The sequence below is a fragment of the Felis catus genome, chromosome A3 (genome assembly GCF_018350175.1).
Source record: "Felis catus isolate Fca126 chromosome A3, F.catus_Fca126_mat1.0, whole genome shotgun sequence".
In the NCBI taxonomy this organism is placed as follows: domain Eukaryota; kingdom Metazoa; phylum Chordata; class Mammalia; order Carnivora; family Felidae; genus Felis; species Felis catus.
This window is the reverse complement of record NC_058370.1, coordinates 111,268,608-111,276,663: the sequence shown is the minus strand read 5'-3', so window position 1 is coordinate 111,276,663 and position 8,056 is coordinate 111,268,608. Positions and strand designations below refer to the sequence as shown.

General features: G+C 36.7%; 1 long non-coding RNA gene across 1 annotated transcript; it reads right to left on the bottom strand.

Annotated features, from left to right (window-relative positions):
- Nucleotides 1-259: 259 nt before the first annotated feature.
- LOC109498304 lies at nt 260-7,776 on the bottom strand. The gene is made up of 2 exons (XR_002741257.2): nt 6,450-7,776; nt 260-697 (listed from the first exon to the last, which is right to left on the bottom strand). It is a non-coding gene; the product is annotated as an uncharacterized LOC109498304 (long non-coding RNA).
- Between the last annotated feature and the right edge of the window lie 280 nt (nt 7,777-8,056).

Here is an 8,056-nt window from a genome sequence, read left to right as displayed (position 1 = left end):
AGCTGACTAAGACCCTGATAGACTACCTTCACAAATGATCAGTTTACTGAAAATTTTTACTATTTTCATCTAGAAAGCAGAGTAAGGAGAGAGTGGCAAAGGTAACACGTTTGTATGAGTGGTGGGGTTGACAAACCCTAAAATAAGGCAATGAGGTGATACACTGACCTCTGATCAAGGAGCATCACTCTGGACTCTCCAAATGGGGGGCACTGGGAACATGTAAAAGACCGAGGAAGAACAGATACCACAAGGACAATGAGAAGACAACAAAATTTTAGATACATTGCAATTTTGCAAAGGCGAGTCTTTCTTCATGTTGTTTTGCACAGCCTTGCTCCTCCCCTCCAGAATAAATAGAATCAACCCAGGTGTTTTATCGTCCAGCTGGCTGGATGAGGGCCGCCAGGCTCAGACAGCCAAGGATTTCTGAACATTTGATTTGTGGCTGCAAATCCAACTCACTCTTGAGCATCCAAAAAGATAGAACTTCAAAAAGAAGGCATGGATTTAAAATGTTTTTCATCGCATGCTATTCTGGCTTCAAATTTCATTCTTCATCTGAAAGTTGTTTTGTCTCCAAAAGTTTGAAGAATCAAAATCACTGTTGTGAAATGTCCCCCAGTCCCATTCAATCTGCTTGGTTATGTAGCTGGGTATCTGTTTTGTAAGCATTTATCACTTTAATAGGAAAGGCCTGAAGGGGAAAAAAGAGAACTTGTTAGGATTTATTTTATTTATTGTAAAAGATTCTAGCCCCTCGGTCCCAGATATTGTCTCTTTAGCTCATTCTCCTAAGTCATATTTAATTTACTTCAGAAGCAATACATATTTTGTGTCACATAGTCTATTTAGCTGAGTTGGGTTGTTTTATTATCCACGACTATTTCCTTCTGTGATATATACCCACTCACAAAATTCGAAGGACTCCTCTTGCTGTATAGTGTTTTCTATACGGTCTTTAATTCATAATCCATCTCTGTAAAATCAAATACACCTTAGATATTTACTTTTAAAAGAGTTATTATTATTTTAGATCCAAATGATGAGAAATATAAACATGGTAATCATTGGCTTCATGCCTTTAATTCATGAAAACATTTCACAAGTCCTCCAAGCATATGCTCACACTGAGCTTTTATTGCACACCCTGAGATAGGTAGGTATTCCACACCTAAAGAAGCAGAGACTGTAGCTGGCACATGACCAAAGATTATGTCGGCTCTCAGGTTATCATCTATGTTTCCCTGTCTTCTCCCTACCTTTTAAGGATCTTGGACTCCCAGTTTTCCACACTCGTTGAGGCTAGTGGTAGTTTTCCCCACTGGCCAATAAACACTGGTTCATGAAGAAGTGTGTATAGATTGATGATGTAATTAGTGGAATCTTAGAAACTGTGATCTTACAAACAAAACCAAGTCATGGGAGATATGCAGAATCTGGGTTTTTTTTAATATCCACAAAAGAGCTGTTGCCGGCCATAAAAGAATATAAAAATAATCCAGCAATCAACCCATCAGGGAGAAATTGGTTAAAGGAAGTGAAGTTGCAGACACAAATCAGGTGAAAAACATTTGGTAAGATGTAACTGGAAACCAATAGAAATAAACTGAGTTTAAAGAGTTTAGACCAAGAATCACTGTTGTAACAGCAGCTAGATACAAAAGTGTACGTTCCCTCACTGGTGAAAGATGAGTAGGCTTCATCCAGAGTCCAGACAAAAACCCTCAGTGGTGCCTGGGTAGCTCAGTCGGTTAAGCGTCCGACTTTGGCTCAGATCATGATCTCGCGGTTTGTGAGTTTGAGCCCGCTTCGGGCTCTGTGCTGACAGCTCAGAGCCTGGAGCCTGCTTTGGATTCTGTGTCTCCCTCTCTCTCTGCCCCCCCCTGCTCACACCCTGTCTCTCTCTGTCTTTCAATAATAAATAAACGTTAAAAAAAAATTTAAAAAAAACCCCTCAGGTCAATAAACTCTCCCATTCTTACGGAATGGAAACTTCAACTTACCTGAATTAGTAAAGCTATTTCCTTACTGAGAAAGAGGATCTTAACTCTGGCAAGGCTTAGAATTAGGTACACTGATGATTAAATTTACTTTGTACTTTACAAAGTCAAAGGATGAAAGAACTTAAACATATTTTAAAGTGTTTAAATAAATTGAATAGACTAAGCTTAAAATGAGTCTGATTATTTAAATAAGTTTATTCATTTCAGTTTGGATTGATTAAAAATTATCACACACACATCCCCCCCATAGTGATCCTTAAAGTTTACTAGTTTAATAAACAGTAAAATCAGATCTGTTCATTAAATTTAAAGGCTTAAAGAAAACCAGGTTTTAAACTATTACTTTAATAAATGAAATTCTAATTTAAAATCTATAGCAGCAATCATTGTTATTTTTTTCCTTGCTCACAAAAGCACTTCCCTTGCAATCAACTCCCAGGAGAAATAAATAAATAAATACATAAATAAACCTCACAGGAACACATGACATCCTGGCCAGAAAAATGTGAAAATATCTGCCCGGTAATAGTGAAATAAATAATCAGTTACCTGAGGCTCAGCATCCGCTATCCTAAAGGGCCACCTGGAGCCAGCCTTAGCAAGTCTCCCCGCCCACTGTTGTTCTCTCTCATCAAGGAGAAAGGGGACAAAGCAGCTGGTCCTTGACTTGTCAGAGTTCACAAAGAATGCCGAGTTGATTACAACAGAAACAGGTCAGGGGAGGTGGATGAGGTTGAATATTTTGATTGTGAAAGACAAAACGCACCAGGTAATTACAGAGATGACTATTCAGGCTCTTGCATTAGGGGGAAAACAGTCATTAACGAGAAAGTGTAAAAGAAGATAGAGAAAGCCTAGAGTTTTATAAAACAGCCTAGAGTCGTGGAGGAGGGTGGAATTGGATCATGTCTTAGAATATTCCCTGGCAGGTGGTTTTTGTGGTTAGCCTAGTGATTTCTCAAAACAGAATAAAAGAGGGGTGGAAGGCTTTTCCAACCATCCTTGCTTTACAGAATCCCAAAACTCAGTTGAAGTTCAACACTGTTATCACAAACATATGTACATGAAACTAGATGTTCAACAATGGTTGTGACTTGAAAAATCAGTGCCCTGGAAAAAGCTGAATATTTGGTTGTCACTTTTTTTTTCTTTCTTTCCTTTTTTCCTCCTTTTATTTTTGTCACAATGAAACTATTAATTTGAAATATTTTTTGCACAAAACTCCATACAAAACAAAATTTCATGTAAGTTTCTGCATTCAAAATTAACAATTTGTGTCCTCTCATGAGAAATATGACTCTTTATTCTGAGATGATGTCTTATTTTTTTAATTAAAATTTCCTGTCATTTAGAAAATGATGGTGGTGTATATCTTTATAAGTATTTTTAAATAAACAAAGTTAATAACTATATATTTGCAGTCCTAGTTTTTTGTTAATTAATTTAGTCATTCAAATCCAAAAGCATGGAAGGTATTTCTCTGTAAAGAAATGCAGTTGGAGGGGACACAGAGTCTTAAAATTTACTTTCAATGATGCTTTCTGCAGTGCTCTTTTATCATGCAAATTTTGGAAGAGAATTAACATGATATCATCAGCATCTACAGTTTTCTTAGCAATTTCCAACTGGGATGACCTGGGACAGCTAAAGATTAGAATTTTTGGAGGAAAGAAAGAAAAAGAAAAGGGTCACCTTATGAGGAGGTAGAAGAATGTTCAAAATCCATTTGACTTGCATTACAGTTTGCCAAAGACTGTATTTAGGCACTGCTTAGCTACAGTTTAACATTTTTAATCTTTCATTCCTGTCAGAAAAAAAAAATGATAATAACATTATTCAAGTTCATTATCCTCTATTCTTACTATAGGAAATTGGAGTACCAGCTTGAAAGTTGAAGGATCCAGTCTAGAAAAATCCATAAAGGCAAAAGTCAGAGCAGGGATTCAGTCATGAACAATGTGTGACAAATTAGAGGTAGCCAGAATCAGGCACAAGAAAGATCTGGTTGGGGGCACGGACAGGCAGGCAAGATGAGTCCTACCATCAGTCATAGCTAGAGACAAATAGTCAATATCACATATATCCGTGGTGAGTAAGAGGTGAGCACTAACATCTTGCCATAAGTAAAAGTACAAGTCAGAAGATAGGGTTGGGCAGATGAAACACACTAGGATACACAGTTAGGACCTACATAGCAGAAGTTAGACTTTATGAAGATCTAGAGAGGAAAACCAAGAAATGGACTGTCAGGTCAAATGGAATGAAAAGGAAACCTAGTTAACTATAGCACATGGCCTGGTAATTACAACCATACAACCAGGCAGAATAAGACCAAATAACTTTGCTGCCTTAAAATGGAATCTATAGGTCTAAGAGTATCTATCTCTGTAACATAGAGGGATACTAAGCGCTTTAAGTAAAGATGACTCAAGATATAGAGAATAGAGGAAATTATAACAAAAATGAACAAGGAATTTGCAAAATTAGGACCATGTGGCAGTTTGCTTGGGTACCTGGAACGGGGATCTAGAGAAGATAACTAGGCAAACTTTGAGAATCGTTAATCATAGACAAAAGATTGCTCTATATTACCCAAGTCACAAATATTTTATATATTTCCTATTCAAAAAAGGCATTGACCTCAAAATGTAGGAACTCTGAAGAAGAAGCATCTGAATGCAATGGAATGATGTGACATATTCCAAGGAATCCATAATGATTCCTAGGCCCTGGGCTATGCTATGAGAAAATAAATATATTAAGAAAAAGGGAAAAATATGTGTTGGAGATATAATGTCTTAGTCATATTGATTAATTGACTAAGCTATATCTAAGAGTGTCCATATTATTTCCATCGGGAACCAAGCTCTTTCTATAAAATCTTTTCTCATAAAAAAAATTCAAGTGAAAAATAAAACAATTGGCTATGATAAACATATAGCCCTTTTTCCAGGATGTTTTAACAAAGTCCTTTCCAGTATTAAAGGTTTTTCTCCTAACATCTGAAAGATAAAATACCCTTGAGTTGATTGAACTGAGTAGACCCCAGAAGTTCTACCTACACCTCTAAGGCAAATATCCTTATTGAAGCCATAACTTAAGTACACAAGGTTGGCCTTTTAGTGTATTACAACATGATATGCTACACACAATAAGGTGTAAGGTCCCCACAAAAGTGTTATACACAGCAAAGTACAAGGTTCCCACTAAAGTCCAAATCTTTTTACTTACTTGATATTACAGAAGAAAAATTAGCAGAAGAATGGAGGAGAAATAACATGCATGGACCATCTGCGATATAAAGGGCAGGGTGCTAAGGCACTTCTACTTATATTACCTTAATGTACTCCTCATAACCCATTGTACTTCAGTTATTTCTAGATGAACTATCTCAGTAATTCCTCATAGGCATTGGTAAATGTATTACCTTACTTATCCCCCAAAAAAGTTTGGGGGTCAGAGGTTTTTATGCAAATTTTATAGATGAGAAAAGCAAGGCTTAGCTACATTAGATAGTAAGTCACAAATCACAGTTAATGAGACCAGAGAGAACACATTTCAACCTAGACTTGCTGGACCTCATTATCTGTGCCTTTCTAACATCTGACTGTCTTTTAGGAGTCACGTCTCCAATGCATGCATTTGCCACAAAGGCCAGCATGAACATGGCGTAGTTTTGTGTAACACCCTAGTCGTTGGTATCAGCAAGGCCATCAGGAAATATTATAATAGAAAGGAGCTTAATTTTTGATCCTTTCCCAAATCCATTTTTTTCCTTTCTTCTCTCAGTTATAAGATTCCCCGCCACACTTCCACGAAGCATCTGAATTTTGCTGCCTGTCTCCACCTCTTATCTATGCTATACTCAAATTGGCTTGAAGATCAGAATATTAGTTAGAATTAGGTTAGCCTAAAAACAAGTTCAAATAGCATGCTTAAACTATTTAAGCATGTATTTAAATTTATTTAACTCTCACATAAAGAAGACCATACGCACAGCCTCCAGGGCTAGGATAGCAGCTTCACCCTACCGCCAATGTTCCAGAGTTCCTCTATAGTTCTTCTCCATCTTCCTTAGTATGTACATCCCATCCTCAAATAGGCTGCATGGTTCAACATGCCAACTGGAGCTCAAGTTATCACCTCCATATTTCCAGCTTAATGTACAACTTCTAAAAAGGGAGAATTCCCAGAAGTTCCATATGACAACTTTTGCATATACTTCTGTATTCATTTCCTAGGTGTTCTATAACAAACTACCATAAACTGAGTATCTTAAAACAACAGTAATTTATTTTCCCACAGTTCTGGGAGGCTAGAAGTCTGAAATTAAGGTAACAATGGGGCCATGCTCCCTTTGAAATCTTGAGTGGAATCCTTCCTCGCCTCTTTCTAGCTTCCAGTGTGGACATTAATTCTTTGTGTTCTTTGGCTTATAGTTACCATCTCTGCCTCTGCTGTCACATGGTGTTCTTTTATTTGTGTCTTCTTGCGGTGTTTTCTTCCCTTTGTTTCTGTGTCTTCTCTTCTTATAAGGACACCAATCACTGGATTGAGGCCCCCATCTATCCATTATGATGTCATCTTAACTTGTTATGTCTGCAATGACCTTATTTCCAAATAAGGTCAAATTCTGAGGTGCTAGGGTTTAGAAATTCAACATATCTTTTTGGGGAACACAATTCAACCCGTAACAATCTCAGTAGACAGGATTTGGTTACATGGCCACAACAATATGCAAGCATGAGGGAAAGTGTCAACATTGGCTAAATATATTACCATACCAAATTAAACTGGTGCTATTACTAAGGAAGAAGAGAATAGATGTTGATTCTCTGCTTATCAAATAGCATTTGTTATTGAGCACCTACACAGCATCTAGTACATTGCATGGCACATAAGAGACCCTCACTAAACACTTTTTGAATGGACAAGTGAATGAGCAATCTATACTTATGTTGATGAGAAGAATATACATGATAATGGGTCAAGTTTATAAAGTACAGTAAATTATAAACCCCTAAAACTGGAAATTCCAACTTTATCCAGAGAAGATATACTTTACAATTCTTAGAGATATCTTAACAATCTAGAATAAAGAGCCTGTAAAAAATTCTGAACCCACTGGCTCACAATCTGAAAATAATATAAGCCATAGGTAAGGTGGCAGAGAGCTTTCTGCCTACACTCTATCAGCAATCCTTAACAACTGGCAGTGGTTGGGTCTACCCAATTGGGCATACAAGATGTAAAAGCAAAGAGTGCAAACAGGAGGCCCAGGAACCAAATCCAAAGATCCTTAGGGTACAACAGTGTTTTTTCTTTTCAAAATTTTAGTTGACTGCCAGCTTTTAAACACGGGGGGATTCCAGATAGCAATACACATTTCCAACATTTCACTGAAAATCTGAAGATCTGGTTATTTTGAACCCAAATACATGTGTAGAAATTGCTGACTGAGTCTGAGCACCAGCTGTCCACTTAAGATGGGAAAAGCATTTTCTATGTTTCTAATGGCCTGTCTTCACAAATGTATGCTTTTTACTTGAACTCTCAAGGTATTTGAGTTTGTCACTACAGGTCTGGAAAATCCAGCGGAGGTGATCACATATACATGAATGTCCTCAATTGTAAAGTGTTAGTTTTTATTAGCAAATAGTAAAGGTACTGTAGCAATAGATATGTGACATGGAAAAATAAGCTAATTATCTCTAAATTGTATAATATACTCCTCAGTCTTCTTTCTCACAAGAATGTTGTAAGTAGAAAGATGTGTATTTCTTTTCATCTCACGCTTTGGTGTCATGAACTGGTAAGTTCACCAATGAATAAAGGAAATTAATGTGATGGTCTTAAAGAAACATGTGGATATTATATACCTATTTCCTGAAGTATTGAAAAAACACAAATTGAACGTATTGGCAAGAATTATTCATAGCAATGAACTGTAGTAGGGAAAAAAAAATAGGCACAAACCCCTGCCATCATAGAAAAAGGAGAGAAGAGAATAATAAATAAATAATTTAAAATATAATAGTCAAATTGTGATG